The 14143-nt window shown below is 37.0% G+C and overlaps 1 long non-coding RNA gene across 1 annotated transcript; it reads right to left on the reverse strand.

Annotated features, from left to right (window-relative positions):
* Positions 1-692: 692 nt before the first annotated feature.
* On the reverse strand, positions 693-8591 carry LOC103160837. The gene is made up of 2 exons (XR_003483471.2): positions 8423-8591; positions 693-3095 (listed from the first exon to the last, which is right to left on the reverse strand). It is a non-coding gene; the product is annotated as an uncharacterized LOC103160837 (long non-coding RNA).
* Positions 8592-14143: the final 5552 nt, after the last annotated feature.

Genomic DNA, 14143 nt, shown 5'->3' on the forward strand with positions numbered 1-14143 from the left:
TAGAAATTACCTGTTCCTGAGATACCTGCAAGCATACATGTAGCAAAATTTGTTCTGTCTTGTTAGTTTCCCAGTTAACTCTTTTAATTGTTAATTGAAAGCCAGTTTCAGAAGAGTTGTACAATTTGGATGCATTCAATTGTATCTGACTAAAATTTGTTCAAATTGTTAAAAAAATAATTTGTTATGATTCAAGGAAATATCCTCACTAAGTCCAAATAGAATTACAATATACTTATTGTCCATTTTGATTGAGTCTTAAATTTTGCGGATTGTTCCAGTTCAGGTACTTAATTTCACCAGTAAATCTCTGATGTTTTGCCTATGATTATAGCTTTCCACACACACAGAGTGACACCCAGACACACACTTCCTTATATTACTGTGTCCTTGAGAACAAACAGTTTATGCATTTTTGAGAATATATGCTCACATTATTATTACTGGTGTAATAACATTTTCTAAGATTTTTTAGGGTCTAATATAACAAAACAAATTGTAGTAGGCAAAATATATGAGGGTACATAATGTTAATATAGGATCATATTTTCTCTTTTCATTGTACAAGAGGCACATGTATTTAAATAGAATAACCTTTTGTTTTAAAATATTGGCAATAGCAATATTAAATTATGTTGATACAATAAGAGTGTGGTAGCAGTATAGATTTTATAGACAACAAACCCCAATAATGATTTTAATGAGTTTCATTTATTTATGTATATTCATCTGAAGCAATTTCTAATAGATAAGCATTTAGATACAGAAAATTAATGATGACATAGTATACATCATAATTTAACCACAAGAACAGTAGCATTATTTTAGCACTAAGAGTGGTTACAAAGAATCTGTTTCCCATTGTCTGTTGTAGTGGGGAATGCTTGTCACACCAATTTGAAGGCTGACACATGTGAGGCTGTCCATGCCCACCAACATCAGGAGGCTTGCACAGGTGATGCTGACCACATATGCTTGGACATTTTCAGAATGATGTAGCAAGGCTAATAATACGAGTGTCACACATTTGCGGGTCTCTCTTTTCTCTTACCAACCTGGTAGTACATGACGCTCTATCTCTTGAGTACATTCCTAATGAACAATCTGTTTTTCAAACTAGTTTTGACACCTTAACGTCTGCTTTAATTGTATTCGAGTGTGTGTGTGTGTGTGTGTGTGTGTGTGTGTGTGTGTGTGTGTGTGTGTGTGTGTTTCTAATATAAAACACACCAAGTGGGCTCAGGATGCCAAACACCTCAATAGAAGTTTGCATATTGCTGTTATTCATGACTCCTGTGGTCAACACAGTTTCTTTTTCTTTTTTGATGACTTTATTTAAATTCTTTAATTACTACTCATATGTAAATGTCTATCCCCCATTCCCTGGCCCTCCCTTCCTCCCATGTTCCCTACCAGGCCCCACAACCCATTCTGAAATACTCCTAAGGGAAAGGGAGGCACTTTACCAGGGACCTTCAGACTCTTTCATGTTATTTGCTGAAGGGCATAGGCCTTCCTTGCTTCATCTGGTGTGTAGTAGTACCTCTGTAGAAGGAATGAGCTCCCAGAGTTCCTTTGTGCTCTAGGGTTGAAGACTGCCTCTACTGCTGGAGTTCCCATAGAGTATCTTGGCTTCCCAGCTGACACCCACATTTAGAGGGCTTGATTCCTACAGTCCTGTTCCCTGTTTTATGACAAGTGTCCCCATGCTATCTCTGGGTCTGGTCAACTGTTTCTGCTGTTTTTTGCAATACCATCTGGGATCCTTTACTCATCCCTCCTACCTCTCCAAAACTGGATTCCAGGGGGAGGTTTAAGTGCTTAACTGTGGGTACCTATTTTTGCTTAGAACAGATACTGAATGAAGCTCTAGGAATTGTAACCAAGGCAGACGTCAACTTCATTTTAGAGAAGGGAATCAATGACATCTCCTCCACCACTTCTTGGATTCTAAGATAGGTTCATCCCTGTGAATCCCCTAATATTTCCCCTTATGCTGGACCTTTCTCCATAGCTGTACTTCCTCTCTATATCCAGACATCACTGTTCTTACCCACCTCTACTCCTCCATTGTTTCAGACTTTTGTTTGCCTCTGCCCCCCCCTTATTCCCTTCCCACATCCAAAGTACACATTGATGATCATGTGAACTTGAGAACAGGGATTCTGAGCCATCTCTGCATACAAAACATAAAATCACTTGTCACTCCACAAACAGAATGGTGTATGCAGAAGTTTCTCATGCCTCTTTGTGCCAAGTGGTCTCATAGATAATAACCCATTTCCATTAATGTGTGTAGTTCCATGTGGTCTTTGCTTACAATTGAGTACCTGAGCCTCCTGACTTCCTAGTAGTAGCATGGTGTTTGTCATGAGATTCACTCTCTGTGTTTCTCTCCCAAAATCCTCCTAGTCTGCTAGCCCAAATGACATTTTCTGCCTGTCGACATACTGCCTGTTCATTGCTTTAAACAGTATTTCACATTAACCAATGAGAGAAACACTTATTCACTGCATATTGAAGGACATCCCCATCACCCTCTATTATCAGTCTAATTAAAAATGAAAGTTTTTTATTTCCTTTTTCTCCACATTTGTATTTAAATGAGATACATGATTGTTTAACATATCAACACCAGTTCCCTCTCCATCCCCCCCTGCCTGCCCCTCACAGTAAACAACCAACCATAGGGAGTCTCCAGGGTCTCTCATAGACCCTCAGATAGGCCATAGGCCCTCACCCTTGTGAAAATTCTGAGGGAGTATCCCTCTATGTGAAAAGGGCTCTGAAAGTTCATTCCTGTGCTAGGGAAAAGTACTGAACTACTACAAGTGACCCTATAGATTTCCTGAGTCCCCTAACCTGACACCCAGATTCATGGTGCCTGTATGAGTTCCATGCTGGTTTCCCAGTGATGAATATGTGGGCCTAGAGATCTCCATGGTTCAGATCAACTGTGTCTGTGTGTTTCAGCAGTCTGGTCTTCACCCCTTTGCTCATGACTCTTCCCTTTCTGCAACTGTATTCCTGAAGTTCAGTTCAGTGTTTAGCTGTTGTTGTCTGCTTCTGTTTCCATCAGCTACTGGATGAAGGCTCTGGCAAGGAATATAAATTAGTAATCAATCTCATTATCAGGGAAGGGCATTTAACATAGCCTCTCTACTATTGCTTAGATGGTTAGTTGGTTTCATCCTTGTAGATCACTGGACCTTTCCCCTGCACCAGATTTCTCTTTAAACCTGTAACAACTCCCTCTATAATGGTATCTCTTATCTTCCTCTCAATTCTTAGTCTGCCAAAACAACCTTCATTCTCCTCATATCATCCTGTCATATCCTATTCTCCCATTCAATTTGTCCTAACTCTCTCTCCCCTTCACCCATGTTCCTAATTTTCTCAGGATATCTTGTCCCTTTCCCCTCCTCTGACAGAGCATATATGGCTCTCCAAGGGTACTGCTTGATTTCTAGCTTCTCTGGTGGTGTGGATTTTATGCTGGAAGTACTTTGCACTATGTCCAAATTATATATGTGTGAGTACAGACCATGTTTTTCTTTCAGTGACTGGGTTACCTCCAGCAAAAGGTTTCCTCTAGTTCCATTCATTTGCCTGGGAACATCTAGGTCCCACATAAAAGGTACACTATATCCTAAAAGAAACATTAATAAAACTCAAATAACACATAAGACTTCACATTCATATAGCAGCAGACTTCAACACCCAGTTGTACCACTAGCCAAGACCACCAGACAGAAATTTTAAAAAGAAACAATTAAAATGACAGAAGTTATGACCCAATTGTGTTTAACAGACATCAATAGAACATTCCATCCAAACACAAAAGAGTATACCTTCTTCTCAAGGCCACATGGAACCTACTCTAAAATTTGACACATAATCAACAACATACAAACCTCAACATGTACAAAAACAATTGGAATAACCCCTTGTATCTTATCAGACAACCATTTTTGGTAGTTAGAATTCAACAACACAAATTTTTGAAATCCCACAAACTCATGGAAATTGAACAACATGCAATTGTACCATTCTTGGGTCAAGGAAGTAATAAAGAAGGAAATTAAAGATTTCCTATAATTCAATGAAAATGAAGACAAACCATTCCTCAAAATATGGTACACTTTGAAACGAGTATTAAGAGGAAATTTCATAGCAATATTTTCCCAAAGGAGTAAATTGGGAAATAGTTACAATATACAATTATAAGCACAACTGCAAGCTCTACAATAAAAAGAAGTAAACACATCCTGGAGGGTTGTATGCCAGTAATTTTTCAAATTGAGTGTTGAAATTAATTAATTAAAAAGAAAATAATACAAACAATCAATTTAACTTTTTGATTCTTCATTCCCTGTCTTTTTTTTTTTTTTACAAAAGCTATCTTCACAAGAGATATCCTTTTCCTTTGGATATTAAAATGCATATGATCATAGGAGGCAATGCTTTCTGAGTATAAAAATAATTGCGCATTATATGAATGGATCTGGTTTCCTTCTGAGAAACATTTCCATTACTTTGTCTTTCAAAATTTGTGGAATTTTGTAATAATGCTTCTATCCTGCACAACATGCAAGCGATGATAACTTTGGTAAACAAAACCTGACAGATATAAGGGATGTATTAATGATATGCTCCCTTAAAAGACACACTCTATAAAAAAAGTTTTGCTTTACACAATTCCCACATAGCCACCGGGGGAATTTGTGAAGTTCAAGTGTCAGATTCCACAAATAAGTTCATTTGTTAATTAGACACAGTGTATCAGAGAATGTATCAGCAAGCTGCCAATGGCAGCACAGAATCATGTTAAACAATTAGAAGGCAGGAAGGGTGGCTAACGTGTAGCTATCTTGGATGTATGAAAACGAATCCAATAAATGATCACACCCTAATTGCCAGGGATTTTTTGTTTTTTAAATTACTTTATAAAGTACTTAGGATAAATTACATTTTCCTTTTATTCTTTCTTTTCATTGTTTCTCAGGCAGCACATATTTAGTTGAGAGTGAGAATTTTATCAGCAGCAATGAAGGAGATCTCCAAGATTACCTCAAATTTTGCTTTCCATTTGTGCACTGAGATCAATCTCCTAATTCAGATTAAGATTAGAGTTTGAATGCACACAGAAACTCAGAGAGAGCATACTTGTTGGCAGAATTGCAGCTTCTTTCCAGACATACTCTGCTTACCATACAATTCTCATTAACTGCTATGTATGAGAAAAACTCAACTGTGTATTACTCCATTCTCTGGAAAGTCTTGTGTGATTCCTTGAATTACAGCTTGAGGCAACTGATGCTGTTCCTGGGCAGCAAGGAGATTCCTATTTCTTGAACTATTGATTCTCTTTAAGCATGTGACATCCCTGTCTCAGACTGGTGCTGCAGTATTTGGTAGAAAAATTTCTCTTAAGATAGGAGTCTATAAAGTCTATAAGAGCCTTTCTCTTTCCTCTCCCTTGTGAGTCCCATTGTAGGAATGACCATGAGATTGTAGTTATGTTCATGATATATCTGATTGTCTGATATTATAGGCATGCACATTTTTAGACACTATCCTGTCACCTAAAGTTTTAATTAATATCATAATGTAGCACAGGAAATTCTATTATTATCACCTTGTTCATAATAAGTTATCATAGGTTCAACTTTGCATTCTGCATTTATTTTGTCACTGGGTTTTGGCATATAAAATATGTTTCATGACTTCATCTTACATGTCAGGAAATTACAATCTTTAGAATCATGTAGGGCATGTGTTTTATCAGAAACCAGTGGATTATTGATGACGGCTGAGAGACATTAAACATCATACTTCTTAGTTCTTACTTCGGGAGTTTATGTATGCTTCAAACTGTGAAACATGAGGTCTTCATCCTATCTCAGACACTGAGTTATTATGTCTGATAAGAAAGTTGTGGCTGGAAATGATTGGTTCTTTGGAATCATTAATCACTTCTAAAAGTGTTGTAATCCTTTGGCCATTTTCTCAACACAATATGTCACATTCTATATATTAATGATAAAGACATGAAACATCAGAATATAGTAAACCATGGACACTCAGGTACTCTAGAAAAACCTTAGTTCACATTTCTGTTTTATTTTTCCACTTGTTCCTGAAATACAAACATTTGTGTGGATCAATGTGTCACTAGTATTCATTTTATTTTTGTATACCTCTGACAGAATGAAATAATTTCCTTTGTATATCAGTCATCCTTTTGGTGTCTGGTTCCTGGCTATTAAAGCAGCATGTGGAGACAAAAATATATTTAAAAATCACTTAGTGTTTTTTAGGGCCTGTAGCTAATGGGAGTGAGAGGTTCTATTCTGACAAACATTTAAGACACTAAGATACAGATTAACCTTGAGTTGCATCACCTGTATTCCATCATAGGGAAGCTTATAAATAGAACAAAAGAAGATTTTATGATGATATATATACAGGAATATAAAAAGTATATTCTTATATTCATAATCCAAGTACCACATCTACATGAGAATATCTCTGAATACCAAAATTGTCCATGTATGGATGCCTTTAGGTAAGAACTAAACCAAATAGACCATTACTGGCACATGATTGAGAAAACTATTTTCCTTCACAAATTAAGTGTTTCAATTTATTCCCTATCTCTCCATATAAACTAAATGCCATACAAGTGGGAACAAAACAAAGAAATCCAAAAAATAATCAGAGTGGCTCTTCATCTCATAAAGTAATGAGGAGTATATTTGTACATTTTTTCATAATTGCTTGCAGTGTGGAACCCTCATGTTCCAGGAAACAGATGCATTTTAATGTACATACAACTATATTTAAAAAAAAAATTGTTCTTATCAAAGACAACAACAACAAAAATAAGCAACACATGTAAATGTGAAAATTAAAGTTAGAGAGTAATTCTATTATTGGGAAATGTTTGGATTCTTCAAAGGACATGGTCATCAATTAATAATAAAGCACATATTTGAAAAAGACAAAAAAACATGAGGGAAATGTGCATATGTAACTGATGAATAACCTATTACACTTTAAAGTATAGAAATTTATTCTTGAGCATTAATGATATTTAAAATCTTCTTTCTAAAATAGGTAAACATTAATTTATTTCTTTTTGGGGAAGGCAATGTCAGAGACTGTGTTCCAGTTAAATCAATTGGAATGATGGATGGAAAACCATTTTGCTACAAATTATTCAGATTTTATTTATGTTTCATATGTAATTTGTAAACATATGGGACATATAGCAATATAATTTACTGACATAAAATATATTTATAAATAAGGATTATGCAAGATTGTATATGATAAAATTTATATAAATATACTACACATATTATTCTACTACAAAAAACATATATGGAAAATTAGAAAAAGAAATCACAAAGAGGGTGCAGGCAGACACACCAGGCTAGACAGTGTCTCAATCATTAAAAACCTGACAGGAAAGTAGACTGTATGGCATATAGTTTCACTATCGGCAAAAGCAGGGAGGAATTTAGTTAGCCACCAAGCACCATTAGGCAGTGCTTTCTACTATGAAACAGCGACAGAAGCATGGCTAAATTATATTTCATCTTATCTTCCCCGTTCAATTCCCCAGATTCTTTCGCACAAAAGGAGGGAGGGAGAGAGAGATGAATCAGTAGCTCTGATGCATAGCGCTAATAACTGCAGTCATTTGTTTCCATGTCTGGGTTTGTGTTCTCTCTCCTGATTCGTCCCTAATGCATGTCTACCTGCATGTACTCATCCAATAGGATGAATTCACATCTTATAAAAATGACACAAGTGGAGGATTTTTCCAGCCAGGCTCCTGGCTAAAATCCAGCTCTGGCTGGATTTAGGCCAAGCTTGGTTGAAAACAACCCCAGAGAATGTAGTCTGTCCTAGAGATCTCCAGGAGACAGGGGCAATTAAAACCTAGGATACGGTAGGCAACTGGTAATATTTCCCACAATCCTGCCATGAGTAACTGGTGATGTTTGCTGGGAAGAAAATGTACCCCTGTCGCGGAAGACACGGCTTCATTTTTAATATCTGTGATTACTGGCTCAGTCGTGGAACATGCATTATGTGCAAGGAAGATTTACTTTAGCTCAGTAATTGGCGAACACATGCTTTTGCTGATTAAACATGCCTATGGAGGATACAATGTAAATGGCTACATTAGTGAGAATAATTACTTAGCCATCTGAGACTCTGTGAATTTGAAATGTCAGATTCCACATATAAGTGTATCTGTGGAATCTGACATGACATTGAAAATCATTTCAAGTCAGCTGCAGTTGGCAGCACAGAATGATAATCGCCATCAGAAGACTGAGATGGAGGATTTCATCTAGATTTCCTTGATATATGCCCACGCTCAATATAAATATTCATCCCTACTTACCCCAGGATACCTTTCTCTTTTGTTTGTTATTGCATACATGAACAAGGATGAGTTTCATATTTTCTGTAATCCAATTTCTTTTCGTGGTTTCTCCGGCAACACATGCTTAGATAGGAAGGAGAAATGAGTCAGCACCTCTGAAGGGGATCTCCAAGCTTTTCTGAGGACTTGCTTTCTATTGGTGGAAATGAGATCACTCTTCTTATTGGTTCCTGATACCCAGCAAAATTTGAATGCACACAGACCTTCACTATGATGCAAGGAGATAATATATGTCAGAATTGAAGGCACTTACCAGTTAGACTCTGGCTTGTGTTCTGAAATTCATTTGCTCTTAGGCAAAAAAAATCCCACTCTCTGTTTTCCCAGACAAAGGCAGCTAACAGTTCCTGATATATATGCAGGAGAAACTACCCATACAAATTAGGACATTAAGGGATTGTTTTATTCCTTGTAGAACAGATCTGATTAACCTGAGCTTGTCACCTAGAGAACAAGGAGTTTCCTGCTTATTAAATTCATTTTCTTTAAAATTGTGAAAACTATTTGTGGGACTTGAAATGCTGCAGTACATACTGTAAAAATACTTCACTTAAAGATGTAGTTTCTGACATAGACTAGGTGAGCCCTGCTGTTTCCTCTAACATGACATATCTATGTAGGAATGATGATTACATTGTAGTTTTATTCATGAAATCTTTGAGTGATTGAAAGTACAATTAGTAACATCTGTAAGGTGCATGTGAATGATATAACCATGTCTGTACTCCTTGTATGAACAAAGAGTGTGTTTAAGTGAACTGCATATAAGCAAAATCCTATAGCAGAGAAGCATACACACTAATCTCCCTAGGTCACTGTCAAGCTCACTGTTCTCTTATATTCTATAATCAGCCTCTGTCAAGGATTCATCTTGACAATATCTACAAAAACTTAGCTTAACTCTCTGTACTCCATTACTCTCTACCAAAGAGCAATTTTGTGCTAGGAGTGTCAAGTCACAGGACATATTCCTCAAAGTATATATATCCCACAGATGTTTAGAACTGAAAGGAAAATGACCAAGATAGCAGACGCTAGGTGATTTAAACTTTTTATTGGAAATTTAAAGGGTCTTCTCCTCCATTTAATCTGCTATATCACTCAAATAGTGAAACCAGTGTAAAACATACATTAATATGTTTTGTTACATAATTCTGAATATAAAAGTGGCTATAGAATTTGCCTTTATTTCCTCATTTTATGTGTTTTATACTGATGTAAATAGTTAACAGATTTCTTGAAAAGTTACTTCTTTTACCACCATGACAAGCAAGAATATAATACAGATAATTGCATAAGCAGAATAAGGAAAATGCACCTCAATATGAGGATTTAAAATTGGTGAGCTCTACAGTTTCTTGGTTAAAAACAAACATGTTAAAATTATGGCACATTAATGGGATATCTTCTGAAAAGAGGACACAGTAACCACAGAAGACCAAAGGATGGTTTGTAATTTGTGACACTCTAAGAAGAATAAAGCATAAATTACAAAATGTATTTGCCAATGACATTTTTCTTTTTTCACATTAGAATTTATGGCCTAGTGTTATTTACACTAATGATTGTTCTCCCTCAGAAACATGTAAAATATTTCCAGCTTTATGATAGCTAATTAGGAAAGACAGAGCTTACTTGCACCAGATGATTGCCTTGTCTATATCATGCAATCAAAATATTACAATGTGAACATTGAGAACAGGGTCACTCAAACATTCCTGTATCTAAAACAGAAAAAGCAGTTATTGTTCAACAAAAAGAAATGTTTTTGCAGAAATTTCTATATGCCCAATAGTGAGATGATTCAGTCTCAAATAAAATCACAGAGGCTTATGTTTACTATAACAGCAAAGAAGTAAACATTCATTAAAGCTACTTGTTGTATTATAAATAAAGAACTACTTTCCAGCAGGAATTATCAAAAGAGCAAGATAGAAAGAGAGAATACATGTTGCTGGTTCTCCTTCACAAGGAGCAATGGAACAACAAGTAGGACACATAGCACTAATGAACTTATGAGATAAGTTTTCTAGATGGCAGTACTAGGATAATTGGTGAATCAATTAAAAAATAGATCTCCTTATTACTCTACAATACTTTAAGAGCTCTGGCTAGCCATGACAACGTATGATTTTGGTTTGCTGTTTGAAGGATTGGTTTGTTAATATTCCAACAAACAAACTTTTTTGGAGTATTATTTAAACCCATTTTTCTCTGTATCTTTTAGAAGTAGTCTCCAGTACTTGCTGCACTATTGGGGATTTCCTTTATTTTTAATTTTATCACCCCAAATTTCTCATGTTTGAAGTCAAGTTTCAATGTACCTTTCTTTTCAATATTGGCAAGAAACTTTTACATGTCAAGATTTTAGACCGAGATTCAACTTTGACACATTTCTAAGTAAAATACTGAACTGATCCAAGGTTTTACACATGTTTTTCCAGCAGCTCGGAATGTGTGGAAGGGTAAGGCATTTCATGATGATCTTCAAAGATTGTCATATCTTTTAGAGCATCGACCAGGACCAGACCATACCCAATTTGTGTAGGCTGACAGAGTATCCCTCTATGTGTAATGGACTCCCAAAATCCACTAGTGAACTAAGGATAAATACTACCCACTACCAGAGTCCCCATTGATTCCCCAGTACTCCAAACTGACATCCTCTTTCAATGTCCTTATTACAACAGTCTTTATTACAATGACTCTTTGATTTAATGAGGTAAACATGGGGGATAATTTGGTCTACTTTTTAGTCATGTTTGTCACATGGGAATAATCATGTTCCAGGAGACAGTTCTATATTTATGCACATAAAAGTGACTTAAATGAACTCAGTTCTTATTAAACACAGAATAAGAATATAAGCTTCATTATTAAAAGTGATATAGGATATCAGAGTGGATTTAATTATGGGTAATTCTATGGATTCTTCAATATAAAATATATAATAACAGTAATATATTTTGTGAAATGAATAATATCTTAGAAAGGAAAGCATGAAGGACATTTGCAAACATAACCAAGAAATCACATGTAAGGCTTTACTACAGACAGATTGTGGATGTTCTTGGCCACTTAGTCCGAGTATTGGGCAAAAGCCTGGAGATTTGGATGAACCATAAGACTCCTGGTCCTTTTCTGAGAGAATGTCTCTCACCTTTATTGTGGAGCAGCCTTATATACAAATTTATATACAAATACAAAAACCTCAGGTGAAAGGGTTCACAACAGGATATTGATCCCAGTGGTATGAGGTTAGGAAAACAGGAGGTACCTGTGGTTATGCTGGACAACAACTTGTAGGGACCCCATGGGGGCTGGGTTCCTACATCTCCCCCTTCTTCATATATAACAAAACAGTTATCAAGTAAGAACTATAAGATTTTAACCATTCTACCTAAGTGTGTTACTATAACTATCTATCTTCAACTCCATAGAAGATCATAGAAGTATAATATATAATCTCTATAACTGACAGAGCACCTTGCTTCCTAGACAGTCATGCAAATTTTCTTGGTAACCTTGGGTCATCCATCTTTAGCCTACAGGTCACAATGTGTCTGGAAGACTTCTCATCAAAGCAGAAAATTCAAAACTGTCCACCTGCATTGGCAGTTTGTCTGTCATCTATTTTCTGTGTCCTATAGAATGTCTGGCAGACTCTTTCAAGAAGCAAGGACTTTTAAACTGTCCTGCATTGGCACGTTGTACTCCTCCATGGAGAAGGAACCCTTTAGGCCTTTTCCTTTGGGTCCTGCATGTCCAGTTTATAAAGCAACAGTTAAACAGTTCAGGCAAGAGTAGCTTCTTGCCTAAATGGCTGGTCTTGCCATGTCAAAGTCAAACTATAACCAGTTTCTTGGATGCCCATCTTCCTCTCAGATATAATTGGTGTGCCATGAGCAGTTGTGTCTCACTGCCAAAAAGAGACCCTAAACCATTTAAATGCCATATTTTCTGTAGGTCTTTGAAAGGTTTGGAAATATCTATATATCTAGAAAACCTAACTAATATCAACAAATGAAGATCCATTCCAATACAAAGTATCATTTCTATACCATATTCCTTTTTTTTCCTCTTAAAAGTGATTAACTGTATCTACTACTCTTTTTAACCAACCAAATTTAAATGAAAACAAATATTCAGATCACCTGGGCCACAGTTTCAGGGGGTCCTGCCTCATGAAACCATACCAGTTTGGAAGGAATCCACAGCTCTTCACCTTCTATGGAAAATAAAGCAGAAATTTCCCTCCCAAGTACCCTGTACTTTAACAACTGTTGCTTCTTCCCCAGAAATTAAATGATTCAAAGACAACACAATAGCATTCTTTTGTTAACAATCACACATTTAAGATCACACTTCATACACACATGTGTGGCCACACCATACATACAGAACATACATACATCTTTTGAACAAAAGCCACAAAGGAGAGGAAGTGTGGGCGTGGGATGGCCATCCTTACCATAGCTTGGCATCTTTGGAGGGTTTTTGAGGACTGCCACATCTCTGTCCATTCCTGTATGGTCTTTCGTAGGGCCTGGGTCTTTTCTTTATCCACTTGGACATATCCTTTCTCATCCGATGCGACAAATGATGTGGATGGCTTGTGATGGGGTCTCTGGGAGATGTCCTGAAAGTCCAGGGCTATGTAATTCACATTGCCAGTAATATTTATTGGAGCGTGACTGTTAGTGCCACTGGATACAGGGGATGAAGACATTGGGTTCTGCATAGGGACATAGTTCTCCTCACTGTGACAGTGTTGTACAGTGTTGATAACAGTGTTGTACAGTGTCTATTGCCCTGGGCAAGTTTTTGTGTGGCTGTTTCACTCTCCTGTCTGGTGCTCTGAGAGAATCAGGCATTCCTTGCATTTTATGCATTGGTGCAAGTGTAGTCTGACTGAAGCTGCAGATCTGGCAGATGCTCTGGACCCACCTATTGATGTCAGCCTCTGTCTCAGCCACCAGGTAGAAGGTGTCCTCATTGGTAATGATATCAAACATAAACTTCTTTTGGAGCTTTTGTTTGTTGAAGGTCAGTGTTCTTCCAAGCATAGCACCCCAACTTTTTCTCAGGAGGCAATTTCTCCAGCCAACCTGTGCATACAACATCATTGCTGGCTGACTAGAGCCTGCAGCAGGCTCGAGTGGACAAAAGCACAGGTTGCTGGGTCAGCTGGCTGCTGGTGGGTAGCTCATGTAGGAGGGATTCATCAGTGGCAGATTTTCTGCATTTCTTTAATAATTTTCTTAGCATTATTGCTTAGTTCAAAGTTAAAATTAAATCTTACTTGTGCCTTGTCTCTCTAAACTTTATCTGTGTGATTGACTCTGATCTCTATTCCAATCCAAATCTCTTAGGAGTTGAGGCACCCCTTTTCCAGTGTCTTTGCAGTCCAACTCTCTTAGGAGTTGAGGCACCCTTTTTCCAGTGCCTTTACAATCCAACTCTCTCAGGAGTTGAGGGACCTATTTTCCAGTGCCTTTACAATCCAACTCTCTTAGGAGTTGAAGTACCTATTTTCTAGTACCTTTTGCCAATCCAACTCTCTCAGGAGTTGAGGTACCTATTTTCTAGTACCTTTTGCAATCCACCCTCACAACTCCTTACTTGCTTTCCAGCCTTCTGAGCATGGTCTCTCAGGGTCCCTTTTTTCCCCTATCTTAG

Source organism: Cricetulus griseus, chromosome 3 (genome assembly GCF_003668045.3).
Source record: "Cricetulus griseus strain 17A/GY chromosome 3, alternate assembly CriGri-PICRH-1.0, whole genome shotgun sequence".
Lineage (NCBI taxonomy): Eukaryota > Metazoa > Chordata > Mammalia > Rodentia > Cricetidae > Cricetulus > Cricetulus griseus.